This window comes from Parasteatoda tepidariorum, chromosome 3 (genome assembly GCF_043381705.1).
Source record: "Parasteatoda tepidariorum isolate YZ-2023 chromosome 3, CAS_Ptep_4.0, whole genome shotgun sequence".
Lineage (NCBI taxonomy): Eukaryota > Metazoa > Arthropoda > Arachnida > Araneae > Theridiidae > Parasteatoda > Parasteatoda tepidariorum.
This window is the reverse complement of record NC_092206.1, coordinates 89569925-89593646: the sequence shown is the minus strand read 5'-3', so window position 1 is coordinate 89593646 and position 23722 is coordinate 89569925. Positions and strand designations below refer to the sequence as shown.

Here is a 23722-nt window from a genome sequence, read left to right as displayed (position 1 = left end):
TGAACTGATTCGTTGATGATATTTCCTCGGTTGTTGATGTTTGAGTCCCTTACTATTTTTTCTAATGCTAGATTAAAGAGGAGACATGCCAAGGCATCTCCCTGTCGTACACCATTTTTAATTTCTATTGGATGGGAAAGACTACACTGTATCTTGACCATGGTATATGACTCCGGTATATTAAATTCTCTTAAGGCTGATAATAGAGTTTTTCGGCTAATACTATCATAGGCTGTTTTAAAATCAATAAACAGAAGGTGCGTGTCAATACCAAATTCTATTGTCTTCTCCAAAATTTGCCGGATGTTAAAAATTTGCTCTGAGGTGGATCGCCCCTTCCTGAATCCCGTCTGTTATATTCTCGGCCTACTCCATGAAACTAAAATATTTGCTTCCTTTAATATTTTTCGCCTAACTTGTAGGCTTCAGCGATTTGAAGCATCTTCACAACTTTTTTTCTTTTCCTTATAGCTGCTTATGCATTTACCTCGTGTAACAAATTCCCACTTTGCTTTCAGGTGTTGCATATACTGTCAGAGTCTGACTAAGGGTGGGCATAGGGGCAGTTGCCCCGGGCCCCCGCATTAGAGGGGGCCCGCAAATTGAATAGAAAGTTTATTTTACGTTATATTCTTTAATGAACTTTTTTTAAACAAAATAAAAGTAATGTGTAATATCCTTCAGTTTTAAGTTAGCTTCTTCATTAATCTATCGTATGAACACAATCTACATTTCGTATGGTTTCTACATTTCGTTTCAAGGAACCATGGCTTTCTAAGGCGGAATTCAGATAAATTTTCGCAATTACGGTGGACAAATTTGGCCAATCAAAAGCCTGTATTTTTATATATTGCAAATTGCAATCTGTTTACAAAAACACGGTCTTCTGATTGGATTCATTGAGCCATCGTAATTGCGTAAATGTAGGCCCAATGTAAGCAAGGATATGAATTTTTCGCTGTTAGATTAGAAAACTGCATTCGGCATGATGGACACAGAATTATCTGAGAACTAATGAAATGGATTGAATGATATTTCGTCTGACCATTTGAAGGGGAGGGACTTCATAGCTATTTTAGATTCTTGTCAATTTTCTTGTTATCTATAATGAGGTGAAAAATTTAAATAGGTTAAACTAACCAGTGAAGGAACACTTAAGCTTCGCTTGCCTTTTAAAAATTCATATTAATTTCAGAATTCCTAATTTTAGTTAAATGACAGTGTCAACATATTTGCTACTAATTGCAAATTATGTAAAAAAATTGTAGAGAACTTACATAATATTGTTTTAAAGTTTTGGAGGTTCAAATAACAAGTAGTAAGAAGACCAAGTGAAGGAACAGCTCTTACCAGTGAATGAACACCCAGTAAAGGAACACTTAATTTTGGTTATTTTTTAATGCTCTTTATGAATTTATAAGCCATACAAATATTTAAAAACAAGCCTATTCTTGAAATTATAACATATAAATACTTGGAAAATGTTAACTTTTTTTTGTAATCATGAATTGAAAATTAAAGTGTCAACATATTAACACATACTGTTCATTCACTGGGAAATCTATGCCCAGTAAAGGAACATGCCTGTTCCCTCACTGGTTAGAAGTTGTTTTTCGTATTTTTAACATACTTTTGATGCGGAACATCACTAAAGGTACAAGAAAATTAAAGTTTATCTTTTATTTTCATTAACTTAGAAAAAAACCCAGTAAAGGAACACTTGTTCCTTCACTGGTTTTTCACCTTATAATTTTTTTAATGAAACAAGATGTTGCAGAGGTAATAACAAATTTAAAAATTTTTCCAGAGAAGTCTATGTGACCAGGTTATCCAAAACATTGCTACATGACTTCCTATTGTTTGGCAGTAAGCTATTGTTACCAATCAATCTAAAGAAAAACTTTCAAATTCTTATTTTTAATCAATAGGTATATATGAAATGTTCCTTCGCTGGGTAGTGTTGCTTCACTGGTTGGTTTACCCTACCTCAAAATTAAATATCTTTAAATTCCGAAATATTAAATACCTTTACTAAAGTAGTTAAGCAGAGGGGGCCCTCAAAGTAGTTTTTGCCCCGGGACCCAATTAGGCTAAGTCGGGCCCTGTACAGTGTGTTTACTTTCGTCCTGTAAGATTTTGACGTAAATATGAATGCCATTTTTTTCTGCATAGATACCTGACTCTTTTAACTAATCTGAGTCCTATTTCATATTTATACTATTTTTTCTAGTCTGTTTCTTTTCACTTTTTGATCTATAAGATAAACATAAAAATGGGAATCAATTGGGAATAGCACATTTAATCTGGAGCAAACTCAAAATTTATTAATACCATCTGAAGCATTAACAAGAGTTTCATTAATATTCATTTAAAATTATAACGTACAAAAATTAAAATGGCTGACAATGAATTGAATTCATTTTTTATTAATATGATTTCATGCATTGGAGTTATTTTGTTTTCAAGTATGAATATTTTCTCATGATCGTAAGCTATCGTTAAGAATAAATAAGCTTTAAATGCCAATCAACATTGTTATTAATTTTTCTTTCTTTTAAAAGTAACTAAAGCTTTTTTTTACTATACTAGTTTTTAAAAAAATAAAAATTTAAATTCACTGGTATATTTTAAAAACTAGTAAAGAAAAGCGTTAGCTATTAAATTATGTTTTTAAATTATATAATTATATGATTAAATCTAATATTTCATTACATATTAGAAAATAATAAATTATACACTTAAACAAGATTTATTCTTTTGTTATTAAAAATAGTTATGACGAATCAAGATTTAAATTTAAAAATTCTTATTAAAATCATTTTCTATTATGAAATACGCATAATATACCGTCATGAAAAGCACCTAACAGTTCTACATGTTCATTTTATTGAGTTACAACGTGATAAATAACATTGATTTATTCTATTTAAAATCAAAAAATATTTAAGTGCTATTAAATTTGTTAAACAAAAATATTTTGCGTCGCTCAAAACCCTAGCTACAATTTTATGTTGACTCCATTTTGTCTCTGTATGGGCCGAGGGACCAATATTGGGATGTCTAGATTTTTTAATATTGGTCCTATATAGGGCTAATATCAGTCTATATCGAGTCTATATTGGTTGAAAAATGAATTGAGTGAATCTGACAATTCTATATAGGACCTATATTGGTTGTAAAGTGGCTGTAAAATACCGGGTGAATCGGACAATTCTATATAGGGCCAATATCGCAAAAAATAACGGCTCTTTAAACCCTTATTGCGTCCATATTGGTGAATATTGGTCCAATGAGGGGCCAAGTTATTTTGCTGCTAGGGAAATGTGAACTATTTTTTATAGTTTTCTCTTAATAGAAATCTGAATTCCGCGTTATCTTACGGTTCGCTAACACTTCCCAAGATGACGTCACAAACCTTTTAGAGGCCTTGACTCTCGGTGGCTATGGCTTAGATCCCAGTTTTACTGGACTCTTCTGGTTGGAAAGTTTTGGACCAACCCTCCCTACAGTCCAGATCTTGCACTGAGTGATTTTCATCTTTTCCGATATTTTAAACATCTTTTTGGTGGTAATCACTACAACGATGACGAATACGTGGAAACGGCTGTGACCTGTTGGTTAACGGAGCAGGCGGGAAATTAGTATGAAGAGGGTATTCTAAATCTAGTTGTAAGGTCTGATAAGTGTTTAAACAAACTTGGCAACTGTGCTGAAAAAACGAGAAACTCATGTAGAATCTGAAAATAAATTCCCTTCTTAGAAATTTTCTTTCGTGTGGTTTTTATTTTCAAATGGCCCATACTTAAAAAAGAACCCTCAATAATAATAATCATTTATCTGAAATGTTGAATTGTTATGAATGAGGAAATGATATGAATTATGAGTTTCCAAGATTAAATATTAATTACTGCTTAAATTAATAGCTATTTGTCTTTAAAATATTAAATCCAGAAAATATTACCCTCTATTTTATTCAACATTTTAATGTTTGGGTCTATCACTAATTAATGGGTCGATAGCCACAGTTGATTTGGAAAATATAACACAGTTGAACCTGTGTTATATTTTCGTAATTTGTATTTATTTTGATTAGCATTAATTCTTGTGCGCCTTGATTTACATTTAATAATTCCTAAACAATTTTACTTCATTCATTTTCCCTAAATTCCGATCTTAAAATAAAACAGACGCTTTTCAAATAAGGAATCGGAAAATCTAACCAATAAACCGCAGACGCTCTATGAGAAATTAGTTGTGAAGGTCTTTAGACTCTTTCTGAAATCCACATCTGATTTTTGTTTGTCCAATTTTTTTAAAAAGGAATTGGAAGTTTTTGTGAGAGTTAAAGTTCTGGCAATTTTTGAATAAAGCAATTATTTTGATGTGTTATGACTGGTTTGATAAAAGGCGGTTTTAACCGATGTTTTTATGAATATTACCTTCGAGGATGAGACCTCTCGCTTAAAGATAAAAAAAAATCTTTTTTATTTGTGGCCCCACTTTTAATGCCTTTTCTGATCACGTGATTAATGTGACATAATCTGGCATACCTCCAGTGCTTTAAACGTAACTTTAAAATGTGCGACAGAGTAACGTTCAATTTTATTGAAAGTGAAAAATAGAAGTGTTGCGTGTTAATTCTTTTGGTTGTTTAAAATTTAAGGATTACTTTTCACTCAGTGTGAATAGGCATTAAGAAATATAATCTTTTAAGAACGAATTTCAACTTCGAAATTATTTATTGTTACGCATACAGTGTAAAAGACAGAATTAAACAACTGCATATTTCACTTCAAATGCTTATTATGTAGTAATTATTATCTTCAATTCTTTTAAAATGAATTAATCAATAATTAATATATCTTCTTAGGATACATGCGATTTTAACGATCACGAAATACCATTTTTCTAATTTTTCTGTCATATATAGTTTTTAGCACCGTACATCACTTAAGTTCATTTGGCGCAGCCTCTCTCATGTCTTGTATCGTTAAAGTTTACATTTATCAATTCGTATACCAATATTTTCATTCTTTTCATAACTAGTGGGTATTTATGTGTTGAAACTATCAAGGATGAGGTTTTTCAGCTTTTTGGCGTTATTTTAATTTTTTTTCTTTCAACTTAATAAAAAAAGTAATTCTGCTTTTTCTAAGAAAAAAAAAAATTTTTTTTACGCATTTTCGTACTTATTTAAACGCTATTTAAAATTGCATTTACTGGATTTAAAATCATATCGCTATCGAATATTCACGCTATTTAAAATAACACAACTCGATTCGTATTCACGCGATTTAAAATTACACGTCTCGATTCGTATTGACGGGATTTAAAATTGCACATCTCGAGTCGTATCCACGCGATTTTAAATTACATATGTCGAGTCGTATCCATGCGATTTAAAATTGCACATATCGATTTTTATTCAAGCGATTAAAAAATCTCCCATTGGAATTCGTATTCACGCGATTTAAAAATCTCACATCGAGATTAGAATTCAGAAATTTTTTTTGAAGGAAAAAAACATTAATTTTTATTAAGCATTGTTCATAATTCGCCGTTTTTATTGTTATTTTTTATTAAAAAATTTATTATGTTCAACGGATATATGCTTCTTACATACAGTTCTTCCTCAAATTTCAGGAATTTTTTTAATTATTTAAAATTTGTTTTGCGCACATCGTTTTTGGATTTCGATTTTCAGATTTTTTGGTTTTTTCCAAACTCATCCTTGAACAATAAAGATAGTGCAGTGTTGCCCATGTCTCCACCGTAATTAAGGAAAAGGCATCGGCCCCAACGCAGTATCTGAACTCTATTACCTAGCCCAGTTACGTTGCCCGANTCGAATATTCACGCTATTTAAAATAACACAACTCGATTCGTATTGACGGGATTTAAAATTGCACATCTCGAGTCATATCCACGCGATTTTAAATTACATATGTCGAGTCGTATCCATGTGATTTAAAATTGCACATATCGATTTTTATTCAAGCGATTTAAAAATCTCCCATTGGAATTCGCATTCACGCGATTTAAAAATCTCACATCGAGATTAGAATTCAGAAAATTTTTTTGAAGGAAAAAAACCATTAATTTTTATTAAGCATTGTTCATAATTCGACGTTTTTATTGTTATTTTTTATTAAAAAATTTATTATGTTCAACGGATATATGCTTCTTACATACACACTTCCTCAAATTTAAGGAATTTTTTTAATTATTTAAAATTTGTTTTGCACACAACGTTTTTAAATTTCGATTTTCAGATTTTTTGGTTTTTTCCAAACTCATCCTTGAACAATAAAGATAGTGCAGTGTTGCCTGTCTCCACCGTAATTAAGGAAAAGGCATCGGCCCCAACGCAGTATCTGAACTCTATTACCTAGCCCAGTTACGTTGCCCGACTGTAGGATTATTAAAATTTGTTTCATCTTCTCTTTATTAGAAAAAATACGTTTTAAAATAAATCCATATTAAGCTGCGAATTCTGTAAAGTTAAAAAAAAATTGTTTCTTATTTTAAAAAAATTGAAATTCTCGTATAAAATTATTAGATTATATTTGGTCTCGTATTTTTCCCGCCAGTGTTGTTAAGCTTGAAATTAATAACCCAGCAATTCGATCATGTGTGTAGGAAAATTTGAACGTTTAATCAATTACATTTGCTATTAATTAATTAATTATTGTAATCACCCAATACTGGGAGAGTGTTTGCAGTTACTATTTACGTTATCGCTTTTAAGTGATAACAAGTTTCGCATCGTTTGTTTCTCTATCTAGTGATAACTATTAGACTTATTGTGAAAATGAGAGAGAGCTTTAATTGCCATACGTGAGCAAATTGACACCCTTCCATTTTGACCTCTCGTTGTCCATTACATCATTTTGACCTTGAATAGCCGTTGTAAAAAGAGGAATGGAACTAGTATATAATCTGTTAGCCATTCCTCTACAAGCTCTTTAACTTAATTTTTCTTAACCAAAATTCAATTAAATTATTTTTCTTTAACTCTAAACTCAATTTTACAAAAAAGTAAATTAAATAATAAGCAAATCACTCTTTAACTCTTGAGTTTGCAAAAAAGGGAAAAGAAATGGAACTACCCTAAATTACTTTAGATCTAATGATCACGTTTTAAGACTCAATCTTAATGTTTTGAAGGGATGACCTCAAATATGTTAATTGTTTAGGGTCGACGATATTTTTTAGTTACGCAATCAGAAACAAAAACGTACTTTCTTTAAATATAAACATACCCTTTTTTCGACCGATTTGGATTTCTGACCCCAAGATGGAAATCCTCCGCGAGGGCAAAATTTCGCCCGATACTTGATCCTGGAGTTCTCTTGTCTCCTGGATTGGGTGCAAAATTACAAGATTACAGAGTTGAACGTTAGTAGTCGTAAACCAAAAACTTGGGTTGGCTGTTCAACGACTGTAATAAAGCATATATAGAGTAGTGATATTCTCTTAAAAGATAAAATATAATCCTGATTGTTTACTGAATGAGAACGGTCTTAAGTTTGGTTCTTTTAATTTAATTTTTGTCTACTTTTCACTTCGTTTCGCTTTTTCATGAAACCAACTAGGCGATTGGACAAATTAAAAAAAAATTTATACCCAATCCAATATTAAATTTACCACATTTAATAGCATTTTATGCAAAAAGAGATTTTTAAATAATTGTTACTTTTGAACGAGCCATGGTGCTTTAAGGGATAGAGTCTTCGCCTTCCAATGAGGTGGGCCGAGTTCGAATTCCAATGATGGCTGATCAATTCCAATTCTGCACCCGGCTCGCACGGACCACACGTAAAATATCCTCTGCTGACGTAAAATATCTTCAGTGATAGACGGATTATGAGTTAGAGCTCCTTGGCTTTAGGCTAACCATGGGAGGTTTCGTAGTTTATCCTCTCCATGTAAAGCAAATGCGTGTTCTATCAAAAAGTCCTCCTCGAAAGCAAATTTCCCTCAATACTTGATCCAAGAGTTCTCTTGTCTTCTGGATTGGATTCAAAATTATCGGGCTATGGAGTTGAGTATTGGCAGTCGTAAACCCAAAAAATTGGTTTGGCTGTTCAACGACTGTTATAAAATAAAATAATTACTTTTTATGTATTTAAAAATGAGTAAAAATGTTTTTGAATTATAAAAAGTAAAAATTTTTACATCATGTTAAACTGCGTGCTTTTAAATGGCATATTTAGAATAAAAACGGTCTATAGAATTATAGTTCCCGAGAGATAAAATGAAATTTCTGAAATTTTTTTTTAAATTTCTTCAGAATTATTTACCGTCGACTTTTGGATTTAATGTTTAAAAATAATTAACATGATTTAAAAAAATTATTTCTTAAAGTGAAAAAAAAAATGTTTTTTTTTAATAAAAGTATTAATAGTTATTATTTTTGTATGTAAAATACAAAACATCAGTCTGTATTTATAACTCATTGAAGGAATAAATGTTTAATTTTCTCGTATGATATAAGGTATGAATTTCGCTACCATTTTGCATGTTGCAAGCGATATTCAAATAAAAGGAAATAAGTAATTGGTCCGTCATACATCCCACGTGACCGTGAGAATTTTTTTTTAAAAATTATTTAAATTTTGTTTTTAGAATTTCAGTCGAACCCTTTCTGCACATTAAAAAAACATCATCAAAAGATGGTTTATCGAATTCATTTTCGGTTATTCACACCTAGCTAGCTATATCGTTTGTTTTTATCCTCAACATATTTTTACTTCACCTATAGACAAATGAGCAATTACCTGCTGGTGCAAATTTTTTTTTATTATTTGTATTTACATTCTGCACATCGTGTAAACACGAATAATAAAAATTTTTAAAATGTCAGACTCTACCAATACAGAGAGTACTAATTTGTCCTCCATTAACTCCTCATTTATTCGGATATAAGTCGTTAGTGTTTACCGTGGTTGATTGATAGCACTTGTGCTGCCAACAATGTTAAAAACAAGTATACAGTCAGGTAACTCTTCGGCGTCAGACCGACTGCCCCATCTTTCAGCGACTGAAAGGGGTTGTGCTCTTGAATAACATTGAATCGTAAACAGCCAGGTGCTAATTGCCGACCTTGTGCCTCTTTGTTCTTTTGGATAGATAATAAGAAATAGACTTTTTATCCTGTGAGTTTAATAGAAAACCTTGATCATTCAACTAACAGCCGATTGCCACCGGTTAGTTGATGTGTAATGAAATTTAATTAGTTAGTTTTTTTCTCTCGCTAAATCAATGTGCATACTAGGTTTTATTCGTTAAACTATTTTGTTGTTATTATTGAATTTTTGATAGAACACTGGTTTGAATACATAATATTTTGCTTCAAAGAGGATCAAGAGGTTGTGCTTTTCTCCCTCTGGTAATCCAATAAGTAATAAGTTTTAGTTCGTAATAACTATTATTATTATGTAATTTAAATTATTTTGTAAAATGTTAATAGATACGTGTTGAATCAATTCGGATCTATGAAAACACTGCAAGTATAATATTGGATGTTTTTTTNNAAAAAATCAATAAATTCGTGAACAAAAAAAAATTACATCAAAAGTTATTCAGGATGGTCCGTTTATTTTGTTTGCGCGCGCTGTGCATATACTGCCGTACAGTAGAAACATTAACGTGAGCGACAAAAAATTAAGAATTGTAATTTTTCACGCTTGGCATTTTAGTATAAACTATATTGCAAAAATAAAAAAAATCTTTTTTTTTTTTTCCTTCTGAAATTCTATTTTGTCTTATAGCATATTTTGTAACCGTCGTTGAACAGCTGATCCAATTTTTTGGGTTTGCGACTACTGATGTTTAGCTAATTTTGAACCCGATCCAGAAGACAAGGGCCTGGATCAAGTATTGGGAGAAATTCTAACCCATGATCCGTCTACTACTGAGAATACTTTAAGTCAGCACTGTGATCGGTGCAAGACGCGTGCGGAATTCGTATCGAACGCTCTCTATCCCGCCTAAGCTATCACGACTCATCTTAGCAATAATAAAAAAAAAAAAAAAATCACTTTTCTCGAAATTTATCGGGATGCACTTACGCATATTTTTTCTCTCAATAGAACGGCAGTGTACCCCTCGCCTTCTTAAACAGAAATACACTAGGGAACCGATTATCCGGAACGATCGGGACCATCGCTATACCGGATAACTGATTTTTCCGGTTTTCTGAATCGCTACAAAAAGCCGTTTTTTTTATTGCTAAACCCAACTAAAAAAAATAATATTTGGAAATAATCTTAAAAAGAAGAAAAAACGATGAAGTAAATCACTAATTATTATTTTCAAAATGATGGTAAGGTAAACATCTTTCAATAAAGAACGAAAAATCCTAAAATCTTATGAGGAAAAAAAAATTTTTTTTTTTTTTAAATGGCGGGAAAATTTATCGAAATTCATTCCTTTTTTTTGGTTTTCCGGTTTTCTGATTTCCGGATAACGGGTTCCTCACTGTAATATGAAACAGTATAATGTGAAAAATTTTGTAATTCTTTATTTTAATAAATTTTGAGAATACACTCATCCAAATTATCTAACAGTAGCGAAGAAGTGACTGCATTTCGGAAGTAGTTTGTAGTCGCTTCATTTAAAAAACAGTAGTTGTAATTAATTACAGATGTAATAAAGTAGTTTAATTTAAGTACAAAGAAAATTTAGTTTTTCCGAGCACTGGTCTTGACCCTTATAAATTACTTTACTATTTTCATTTCTCTACGTATGAATCATAAACGTCCTACTCTCCCTTTTTATAAAAATTCATTCGCATTAAAGCTGAGTGACGTTTAAAGAAGTTAACCTTGGCTGTTCTTTCATTCAAGGATCTGTTGTGTTTCGCATCGCCAACAATTCCTTTTAATTGAGCTCAAGTACGAAATTTTAATGAAACTTTAATCAATCATTTTAAATAGTTTTATTTACCTTTGCTTTTGATTGGTTTTCAGAACTGGAATCTTTTTTTTTTCTTCCAAAAAGGACGAAACAAATTGAAGATTGAATATCTCTTTTTAGTTTTTTTTTAAAGTTATGGTTGCTTAAGGGTATCTGTCTATATTCTTCCTTAACGGCGGAATAACAAAATACATCCCGATTATCCGAATGAATGTGGACCACGACTGACTCGGATAACCGAAAAACTCGGTTAAAGCGAAGAGTATTAAAAAAAAAGGAAAGAAAAAGTGTAGGTATAAATGCAATATATTTAACAAATACAAAATTTATACGAGTACACCAAATAGAAATCATATTATAATTAAAAAGCTTACTTAAAAGCACTTAATGAACATACTTTACGAGAAGAGAGTTTTCATTTTAGAGTTTTTATTTTAAGTCCTTAACCGTTTTTTGTTTTACATTACTTGGGCGCCTTTTTACAGCAATGTTTCACCATTTTTTTTTAGGGGTAATTGGAAGGCAGGTGTCGCGTCGCCTCTTGTTCTACATCAGTGGTTACCAACTGGCTGCCCGCGGGCCACATCCGCCCCGCGAAACCTTTTTTTGTGGCCCGCGAACTAAAATATATTAGTTGTCACTTTTTTGTGGACAATTTTCGTATAAAACTTTAAAGTTAAAAAGTACTTTTCTTCGTTAAAAAGAAAAATAAATCCTAATTTCTTCATTTCTGTGAAATTTAACATACCAGCGGCGCAAAAAAAATTTTTTTTCTCAGGTAAAAATCTACTTCATATTTTAATTTGCAATTCAATACTTTTGTTTTGATCAACTTATATGAAAATCTGACAGTAATATTAATGTTCCTTCAAACGTAAAAGACTCCTATATAAAGTTTTGTTGCGGCCCGCCAATTGATTGATGTTTTTAATTGCGGCCCCCGGCCTCATGTAAGTTGGAAACCCCTGTTCTATATATTGAATAGCAATTTCGATAGCTTTTAGTCCATCTGTTTGAGAGATTTTTATTAGTTGATTTTCATCGTCACTGTCTTTATCATCTTCGCTAGATTCCTTTTCATTATTGATGACATTAACGATCATTTCCACAGCAATCTCGTGTTGTCCGTCATCTTGTTTTCCTGAGTGCTTGGAAGATAAAATTAAGAATTTGTTTTCGGTGGTAGTTTTAAAAATAAACTAAACTGGTGTTTGTAGAAAATGCAACACCATGAAAGAATCATCAGAATCAAATGAAATTTAATGCAGAAACGACTTGTACTGATACAAATAAATGATGAAATTTTCAAAACAAAAGAAACAAATTAAGCGTCCGAAATCAGTATTTGGTGCAGCCACCACGCGCTGCAATAAGTGCTGCTATACGACGTGGCATGGAGTCAAACAGATGTTGAATATCTGCTTGAGGAAGAGAATTCCATATCGCTTGTATGCGCAACCAAAGTTCGTCTTTGGAAACTGCAGGACGCGGATCACGAGTGAGACGCCGACCAACCATATCCCACACGTGCTCAATAGGCGACATATCCGGCGAATAAGCAGGCCAAGGAAGAAGTTGCATGCGTTGTGCTGAACAGAAGTCTCTAACAGTCCGCGCAACATGTGGGCGTGCATTATCCTGCTGAAAGATAGCTCCAGGGATGCCTTGAAGGAAAGGAACGACTTCGGGCTGTAGCACTTCACGGACGTATCTGTTGCTATTGAGATTACCCTCAATTCGTATCAAATTGGATCGTCCATGATACGAAATCGCACCCCAGACCATAACTCCGGGTGTTCGACCACTATGTCGTTCAATAATACACTCAGGAAGGCAGCGTTGACCGGCATAACGTCTAACACGAACACGGCCATCATGGGTCCACAAATTGAAGCGTGATTCATCTGAAAAGACAACTTGGTGCCAATCAGCTCGCCAGTCTCTGTGCTCAAGAGCCCACTGCCGACGCAGCCGTCGATGATCCGCCGTGAGGGGAATCCTGTATAATGGCACCCTTGCACGCAATCCACGGCGCAGCAGACGACGACGAATTGACGAAGCCGACAATTGTACACCTGTAGCAGTAGACCAATGTGCTGCCAGCTGCCTGGAGGAAGCTGTGCGATCATTCACCGCCATGCGGAGCAGGTGTCGATCATCGCGCTCTGACGTCACCTTCTGTCGTCCAGTGCCTGTTTTTCGAGTTGTTCGGTGCTCGTCGGTCCACTGCTTCCAAACTCGCATCACTGTGGAACTGTTCCGCTGCATACGAGCTGCTATTGCGCGATAGGAAAATCCTCCTTCTCGAAGGCCGATTATCCTCCCTCGTTCAAACTCCGTAAGTTGCTTGAATTTCTTATTCTTCCGTCGTGGAGGCATACTCAGGTCTCACTAAACGTTTGCCACTAACAAATAATCATAGACTATTTTCAACGTCCCGCTACAGCACTTTATTTATACGCTTTCAGCATCAATTCAGAGGGCGCTGCGCGCGCCACGCACGCGCGATGGCTCTGAAACTTTATTAATTTGCATAATATCCTATATCCATTATTAAAATAATATTTCATTTGATTCTGATGATTCCTTCATGGTGTTGCATTTTCTACAAACAGCAGTTTAGAACAAAAAAAAATCCATGAAATATTTAATAGCTCGGTTAGAGCGGAAAATCAGATAATCGGGATTCTACTCTAATTCGCATAAAATGTTCATTGAATCACCATTCACATAGTTCTACAAACGGATTTTAGGGTCTATGTTAAAATTATTTCATAATTTGACACTAAAACGCATTCAATTTAATGTAGGTATGTTTATAGTTAAAGCAGGAAATTCTGTTTTTCTGTGTTTTTAAACGGGAATGCTTAACGCAACACTGCTAAAATATTTATCCACGATATCATTCAAATTTGACCTGACGTTTTTGCACATGCTTATACTATTAATTGATTTAACTTTAATCTAAAGATGACTGCTAGAATTTTATCTATTTCTCAACAGTCAAGGACATGGTGCGTAACGTATTTTAAAAAGTACTTAAAGGTGCTTATTTTCGCTTTTCCTTTTTAAATTTTTTATTAACTGTTTTCAAAGTGCTTAATTTTCCCTTTTCGAAATTAAGATTTTCACCACGCATTATGCAAAAGCATGGTTTTCACATTGTTCTCTTCTTCGTTTTTCACAATTTATTCAAACACAATCCATTTCGGTGTACCGTCAGTCTGTATCATATGAAAGAGTCGATCATTTTACATGTTTGATGAAATACTTACGGTCCGCATACTGAGCTGGGTTCGATGGGAAGGATTCCTGCTTTCTGCATTTTGCCTGCAACTCTGCTGCATTTCCCAAGATATTCTCAATATCAGACTTCATTTTCCACCCTCTGAAATCGAACCGAAAAACCTATCTATCTATATATATATGTATGCATGCAGGGCCCGCGCTAAGGATTTTAAATTATTAGCCAGTAAATTAGCCAAATATCGAAAGTATTCACTCGCTAATTTTCGAAAGTCTTCGCCAAATGCAAATCTTAACAATTTTCTATTATAAATTTTTTTCATGTAGAAATTTTTTTTACAATAGTTTGTTTCAGGCTTATATTATTTGGACCCCATTCTATTTGGTTTTATACAGAAAATTACTGTAATCTAATAAAAAAACAAATATCGTTTTGTTTAGAAAAATTCATTTTGACATTATTTTGAGGATCGAGTTAAAAAATATTTCTTTCTCTCCAGTGGTAAAAATCATTCGCCAAAATACATTTTACGATTTTATAGCATTTGGCGAGGTGGTGAATGCTTAGCGCGGGACATATATATATATANTATATATATATTGTAAATAGAAATGATGTTCCAAAAACGTGTAAGAAACGATGATTACAGTTATGGAACAATCATATCTTGTCGGGATAATCGGGAGAAAAAAAGAAAAAAAAGACAAGACTACTTCGATTTCGCTTGCAAGATAGTAAAATCCCTAAAACATTAGTGGAGAAAAAAGAAGTTTTTTTACAGCCGAAGCATTAAAACAATTTATTAAATGTGAGGTATTATTAGCCGAGTTTATTTTTAAGATGTTCTGCTTTAGTTCAAAATTTTGTTTTGTGTTACAATTAAAAAAAAAAAAACCAATGGCAAATATGTCATTGTCTAACTAGGTCGGAAGTGGTTGATTCTTCTTATCTCACACTCCGAAAGAGTAAGTAATAATGAAAGAGTAAGTAATTTGTTATTTTGTTTAGTATGACAGGAAAGGAAAGATACGCGGCGATTATTGCTGTTAATGCGTAGATTTCCTGGATGCGAATAGGTCATATCATTTGAAGCCTCGCTGCATTTTTAAATCGAGAATTCCTTTTAACTGAGAAAATTCAGACACGAAATATTTCAATTAGGTCTTTGTTCCATTCTCAACTCTGCATTCCTATTTTTTTTTAAAAACTATTCAAAATTTTCTCACAAATGAAATTATTGGACAGTTTATGAAATTAATGTTGTTTTCTTAAATTCTAAATAGAGATGTATTTTTGTTGTTTTTTTAAATTCTAAATAGAAGAGTAACAATTCTTATTAGAATTATTACTCTTCATGGTAATTCTAAATAATGACTTGTTCTTCATAATTTTATTCTATATTCTTGATATGATAGTTACTCAATCTTAATACTAGAATTATTCTTCGGAAGAATAATTCTATACAATATTTATTAGAATTATTATTCTTAATAATTTTTCTGAATATTAATTATATTTCTTTTAATTAATTCTAAATAAAGATTGTTTTATTTCTTCTCTTTTTCAATCAATAGTTAAATTTTTAAAATTGTGCAAAATATAAAAGCTAATTTTATCATATTTACCTTTGAAAACATGAATTTTAATGAGATGTATTTTTGTTTCAAGATGTGAGGTAGAGATAGATCCCTCAACCGCATTCAGCAACTTTGTCAGTCATAAAATTTCTAAAGCTTTACAAATCCTGAATTTCAACTCATAAAATTTAAAAATTTATTTTGGACCTTTTACAGCTGCGACACATTTAATGTACCTAGATGTAAATTTCTGAAAAACAGACATTTATTGTAAGGAAAAATTTTATGACTTTGGAACTACTATTATAAGAATTAATAATACTTATTTTTTTTTAAGCCGTTTCGATAATTACTGAATTTTTTCTTCTTTTAATGTATGCGTCGACTGCAATACCAATATTGATAGGTTAATATTAAACTTCTGTTAATTTATTCGCTGACTCATTTCCATTTCTCTGATTCCTTGTTATACCGATTCTCTGTTTCTCATTATTTTTCCTTCCTATATTCCATAGCTATTAGCGAGAGATGGGCTTAGCCAGAGCTCGTTTTTTGAAAAAAGGTTTCGGACTCATAATAAAATTTTGAATAACTTTTTTACTGCTTTTAAACGGGCATCTGGTTCAGTTTTTAAAAATAAAAAATTAAAAATTTACAAGGTATAAAAATTATCTTTAACTTCTGTTTTTCGTGTCAGGTTAAAGTTTAGGTGTTCAATTTAAGATTTTTTTTTAAATATTTTTTTTTAGTCATTTTGGAGTTTTCATTATCAGGCTTTGAGCCGTGGTGGCTCAGGGGATAGAGAGTTCGCCTTTCAATGAGGTGACCCGGGTTCGAATCCCAGCGATGACTGGTCGATATGAATTCCATACCCGGCTCTCACCGACCACAGAGCTAACGTAAAGATATCTTCAGTGGTAGACGGATCATGGGTTAGAGTCCCCTTGTCGTCAGGCTAACCGTTGGAGGGTTTCGTGGATTTCTCCTCCAGGTAACGCAAATGCCGGTTATATCCATCAAAAAATCCTCGAAGTCATATTTCTCCCAATACTTAATCCAGGAGTTCCTTTGTCTTCTGGATTGGTTTCAAAATTACGAGGCTACGGAGTTGAACATGAGAAGTCGTAAAGTCAAAAAATTGGGTCGGCTGTTTGACGACGGTTATAAAATAAAATAACGACCGTTATACGTCGCTCCGTGATGGGTAGATGTGAAAGATGTGAAACGAGCACCCTTTGGGGTAGGTGAGCGTTAACGAGCAGAGGCTCCAAATATAGTGTAGTTCTTGTCTGCAAAAGTACGTTCAGAAAAGTACGTAACAGAAGCAGGGGTCTGTCCAGACATTTTGTGAAAGGTCCGTTTTTGTAAAATTGTGAAAAAATTACTCGTAATTTGTGAATATAAAATAAAGGTTAAGTCACATTCTTTCAACCAGGGTCCGCTTTTGTGAATTTGTGCAAATAGGGTCCGTTATTGTAAAAAAAAAAATTTTTTTTTCATGGAGTTTTTAAATTGTAAAGACGTACAAGATTATGCTCAACACTGAAAAATTATAATTAAAAAAATTAAATTTTAAAAAATAAACAGCAATTGCAGCTACTAAATTAGCGAAGCAACATACAAATATTTGGTATTTAGCCTATACTGCTGATAGCAGAATATTCATTTCGGACGAATAAAGGAAGAAGCGTCTGCCAAAGACAAAATTTAGTTCGTTTACATCTGTCTTTCTCCTCCCCCCCCTTCCTGGGAAGGATTTATTCGATTAACAAAACAATAATGAAGATAAACAAATTTGTGAAGGGTCCGATTAAAAGATAAATTATTTTGTGAAGGGTCCGTTTTTATGAAAAGATATTTTGTGAAGGGTCCATTAACGGACCCAATATCTTCTAAACAGACCCCTGAGAAGCGTAAACATTTCTTCCCCTTTTTTTTTAAATTTAATATCACATATATTCGCCTATTATTAATCTATAATTATTTAACTATCATTTTTATCGTATATTTTTAAAGATTAGTTACACTTATGCTAAGAACAGAAGAAATTACACGTATGTCCTGGGCTCCAGACCTCCAAAAGTGAGCCCAAACTCATCTCTAATGGCTATACCAAATCGTTCATATTAATAGTTGCCATAGCGATGCTATTCATAAAAAAAAATAATTAAATAATGAATCGCATTAAATATGAAAAACTTTAATTTTATCTTTTATTTTTGTTTAACAAACTTTTAAAAAGTGAATGTATAAGAATTGTGTTAATTTCTTTGAAAAAAAATTGAGCGACTGCTGACATCTTTCTACTAATTATTTTAACTTAAATTCTATGATTATTGCGGTATTTCTCTCGATGTGATTCTTAACAGACTTTTTCAATCAAGAATTCTTTCAATAAACACATTAACCTTTTTTTACATCGTCAGCAGTTTCAAAGCCAAAATGATTCTTTCTTTTTTTTATCCCCTTGCTTTTATTTCAAGGTCAATTTTGTAGCCAAGAGAGGTTGAAGGCGTGCTTTTATATGCGCGATTTAATCACCCCTTTAAATAGCTTGTTTTTACTGCTATAATCAAAACATTGTGCTTAAGCATGACTTTGAATAGCTACTTTATTGCCATCTGTTAATAATAGTAGTTATTAAATATAGATAAGAATGTAATTTTAGGAAATTTTAAAAAATCAGTTAAACTAAATAAATAGCACTATTGATTAGTACCACATTGAAATTACCATAGTAAGCTATATAGACACAAGTTTTTAAAATAATAATTTTATCATTTATTACATTTGAATGCTGAATTATTAACGAAGTGAAATGAGGCAAAAAATAATGAAGAATTAAATTATTGAATTATTTTTTGATACAAAGATCGGATTTTTAAGTTTTAAGAGACACTTATAATGTGTTAGGATAGGAATGAATTTTATTTAGGATTATAAATCAATTTTACATTTTAAGTTAAAAAAATCAGGAAACGAAAACATGTTTTGACAACATGGATATTCATACTTGTTTTTTTTTTCTTTGGTTCTCAAGCATTTTGATAACCAAAAATTCATTATTATAAATTATTGCCCCCCCCCCTTTAAAAAAAAGAAAAATCTTGAGTTACCTAGACTTTTTCGCGATTTTATAAAGAAAATTGATTAAAGTTTTAAAGTTTTTTTTTTGGGGGGGGGGGAGCTTATTTTATATATAGAGAGCTATACTATAATATTTTGATTCTTTTCTTCCTTTTCGAATACGTATTATTTTTATAAACAAAATAAAAATAAAAGAAAAAAATAAAATAAACGAAAATATTCTCTTACTAATGTTCATTTTTATTCACAAGCTTTTATGTCCCATTCCACATATTTTTACCCCATGGAATTCTTTTGTAAAAAAGGGAGAAATTGCGTGAAATTTATCTTCTAAACAAATGTTCATCTTTGTTTCACACTTCTTAGTTGTGTATCTTTAAATAAAAAAAATTAAAAAATTACATATTTTTAAATTTACTTTATATAAAAGCTTTTCTTTCTTTCGCCGAACTCTTTTATATGGATGCTGATTAAAGAAATGTAAAACAAAGAAAGTGCCAAGTGAGCCCGTCCAGACAAAAGACTCTCTGGGAAAAAAATAGGAGAGAAATTTATGGGCTCATATTTTTTGGCACAAGAATGAGAAATGTAGATGTTATTAGAATCGATGATGCTGCTTCCTCATATAAATTTAGACAGAATGGAGCAGCTATCTTTTTCTTAAATATTATCTCATGTACACCCTTTTTTTTCTTTTCTTCCAGCTGTTTATTTTTTCTTATTATTTCTGGTTGTTATATAATATGATAAATACCTGTTAAGCAACATGCAAGTTTTTTTTTTTATTTTTTTATTTTTTATGTCTATTAATTAAGAGATCGATGTATATATGTGTTATGTTTTTTTAGAATTGTTCTGAAAATAACGTGCTAGTTACGGCTGCACGCATGTTTGTTTCTTTTCATGCATTTACCAGCTCGGCTTTAACCCTGTCTCTCCCCCATGCGGGGCATCCAGGGAATACTATTGAAGGATCAGTTTAGGCCAAATCCCCAATTCTCTTTTCCAAAAGTTTTTTAAAAATCTCTTCAATTCCTTTGTTTGTTTTCTTTTGGTTCCAGTTTTTTTTAATGGTTTCAAAGTTGAAATTTTTCGGGAAAAATATAATTCTTAAATCTTCATAAACTGAACAGACAGTAAGCATGTGTACGATATCTTCATCAAACTTTACAATTCGGGTCTTTCCCGAACAATTTTGACTGATAACTACCCTGGGCTCCATGATTCATTTACCCGACTATATATATTTTTTCCATTTTTGCAGACTCACTTAAGAGATGTATGGTTTCGTAACCATTGCAATTATTTTTTTACAAGTTAAATTTGGGGCACACAAATATATTAACTTTTCTTTAAATTAAAAAAAAGTTAACGAAAAGTGCCGAAGTTCTTAGAATTTATTTTCAAACTGTGATCACCATCCAATGAGGTGAACCGGGTTCGAATCCCAGAGATGACTGATTGATAGGAATTCCGTATCCGACCAGTGCTGATGTAAAATATCCTCAGTGGTAGACGAATCATGGGTTAGAGTCCCCTTACCCTCAGGCTAACCGTGGGAGGTTTTCGTGGTTTTCTTCTCCATGTAACCGAAATGCAGATTAGTTCCATCTAAGAGTCCTCCACGAAGGCAAATTTCTCCAAATACTTGATCCAAAAGTTCCCTTGTTTTCTCTATTGGGTTCAAAATTACAAGGCTACGGAGTTAAACATTAGTAGTCGCAAATCCAAAAAATTGGGTCGGCTGTTCAACGATGGTTTTAACATAAATTGTTATAGTGAAGTACTGGCATTCTATTACCAGTGACAGCTCTTAGCCCATCTAGTTTCCAATCGCTGGGTTTCAACTTGTCTAGTAAAAGCGGCCTGTGCGCCATGCCGACCGAATTACAACTATCCTGCCCCGATTCTCTTGGCCCACGATAGTCTGTTAATCTTTAATCTGTTCGCTTTCAAATTAATGGACTGCATAGCTGACTGCCGAGCGTTGAGGAAAATGTTTTTTTTTTCCCCTTTCTTTTCTTTCTTTTTTTATGGTAGTAATATTTCTCTTAACCCCTTGGCATATCATTTCTTGATATAGAAATGATCTTGAGATTGCACTGTAAACAACAACTCGCAACAGAATGTTGGCAGATATGCCAATTGCTCCGCACACCGCACACGCCAAAATAGTAATTAAAAAAACTGTAAATAACTACAAACTGAATTTTGCAAATATTTGACTATTTTTACTTGCTTTTTGAAAGGTATAGCATGACATAAGTACTATAAAGTGGTGAATTATATAAACCTACGAATTATTTAGAAATGGTGGTGGATAAAAATCTACTAAATCGAATTTATTAAACCAAGAATCACAATTGATAAACTACCACTTTAAAATATCTATTTGCGCTTTAAGGTATAAAGAAACAATTGTTATTTAACTGCTTCTTTGTAAGAAATTTTCAATTCAAGTTGGTAGTTTTTCAGTATCGATTAATCGTGTTTGAAATAAAAGGTGTTCAGTTGAAAACATCTTTCTTGCGTTGTATTTATCTTATAAGTTTGGCTTATTTAGGGAATAAAGCAAAGCATGAAAACGTGAATTTATTTGGCAATTTAAATGTCACGATTGTTAAGGCAAGATAAAAGATAACTCTGGGAGAACGCATTATCTTCACTTTTCTTATTTATTACTAAATCAATTTCAACTGTTAATAAATTCGACGTTATTTTTTTCGATTTATGAAAAAGATACTGATGTTCTATTTACATTGAGAAAAGTTAAGGTATTTTGACACAATTTATTTATATATTTTTTTGTTCCAACCAATGAAAATTGATGCAGTTTTTTTCAACCAATCTTTATTATTATTACTTTGCCTTTACATCATCTGTTTTTACTATTATAATTTTTTTAATCGATATTTTTGCGTAATATCGAATAATTTATTTCTAAATCAATTTCAATGAAAATAAAGTGAGCTACTGAGTCGTCTTTAATACAAGCTAAGTGATTATGTCTGCAATATAGAATCTAAAAAACTTAAAATACAATCATAATTTAATTTCCGCTTTAACCGAACTATCAAATATTTCCAGGATATTTTTTTTTTGTTCTAGTTTATTTTTTTATATTTAAAAAAACCGCGGAAAAAAAATTCTGAATTTTATCTTTCAAACACTCAGGAAAATGAAATCCAATAACTTGATAAGATGAAATGATCGTTATCGTCAATAATGAAAAGGAATCTAGCGAAGATGATGAAGATAGTGACGATGAAAATCAACCTATAAAAATCTCTCATACAGATGGACTAAAAGCTATTGAAAATGCTATTGAGTCTATAGAACAGGGGTTTCCAACTTACATGAGGCCGGGGGCCGCAATTAAAAACGTCAGTCAAATGGCGAGCCGCAACTTCATCAAAATTTTATATAGGACTCTTTTATGTTTGAAGGAACATTAAATATTACTGTCAGATTTTTACCAAGTTGTACAAAACAAAAGTATTGAATTTCAAAGCAAAATATGAAGTAGATTTTTACCTGAGAAATAAATTTTTAGCGCCATTGGTATGTTAAATTTCACTGAAATGAAGAAATTAGGATTTTTTTTTAAACAAAGAAAAGTACTTTAAACCCATATAGTTTTTAACGAAAATTGTCCACAAAAAAATTACAACTAATGTATTTTAGTTCGTGTGCCACGAAAAAAGGCTTAATTAAGTGCTTTTTAATTATAATATGAGTTCTTTGTGGTGTACCTACTCGTATAAATTTTGTATTTGTTAAATGTATTACATTTATACCTATTTTTTTTTTTCCTTTCCTTTTTTATACTCTTCGCTTTAACCGAGTTTTTAGGTTATCCGAGTCAGTCGTGGTCCACATTCATTCGAATAATCTGGACTCTACTGTGTTTAACAAAAGCAATTTTTTTCCTTACAAAAAAAAAAAATAATAATCTAAACATTTGTTTTTTTTCCTCCCTAATTCCAATTTGTTCAGAAGCCATTGCATTTTTAACATTTTATTTTTTCTCATTTTGCTTTATGTAAGGATTTTTCAAACAAAGAAAATCCATCTCTCAAGATTTTTATTTTATGAACTCGCACTTCAGCTGTTGCCGAAAGTAAATGAAAAAGAGGGGGGGGGGGAATTAAATAAAAGGTCCAGAGAGAATATAAATCATAACGTATTTATTGCAATTTAACAATTAAAAAAACAGTTCTTATTTAAGCTCTATGCTAAAATTATTTTTATTTATGTATTCGTATTGTGTAAACACATTCTGGGTTTTTTCTTTCTATTTTTTTTTAAGTGCAGTTTAATGTATTTAAGTACATTCAAAAGGAAAACATATATTTTAATGAAATATTTTAAAATTTAATTTTCACCAATTGTGTGTATAGTTTATAGTTGTTATAAATTCAAGTTAATTATTTTAATATTTTTAAAAGTACTATCTAATTTATTTAAGACTGTTTGCCTAGTGTAACTTTTAATCTGAAATGTATATGCACTTTTTTAACTAAATATTATTTGAAAAAGTTTAAGTTTAGAGAACTTAATACTTTTTCAACTGGCACAATAGTATAAAGTTAAGCAAGCTATGGTAAATTCTGTTTTTAAATATTATAACTGTAATTGATGAGATAGCTTTTAACTAAATGAGTTGTGCAAAGAGTGTCACTTGAATAAAAAAATTTTTTGAAAAGATTCTAGACCTATATATACTATCAGGGGTCTGTCCAGACATTTTGTGAAAGGTCCGTTTTTCGTGAAATTGTGAAAAAATTACTCACATTCTTTCAACCAGGGTCCGCTTTTATGAATTTGTGCAAATAGGGTCCGTTATTGCAAAAAAAAACTTTTTCAAGGAGTTTTTAAATTGTAAAGACAT

At 31.7% G+C, this 23722-nt stretch overlaps 1 protein-coding gene across 6 annotated transcripts in view; it reads left to right on the top strand.

The window, feature by feature from the left end:
* Positions 1-23722, top strand: part of LOC107440307 (serine/threonine-protein kinase Wnk) — a 101322-nt gene that overhangs the window by 17909 nt on the left and 59691 nt on the right. The gene's annotated exons all lie outside the window — the stretch shown is intronic.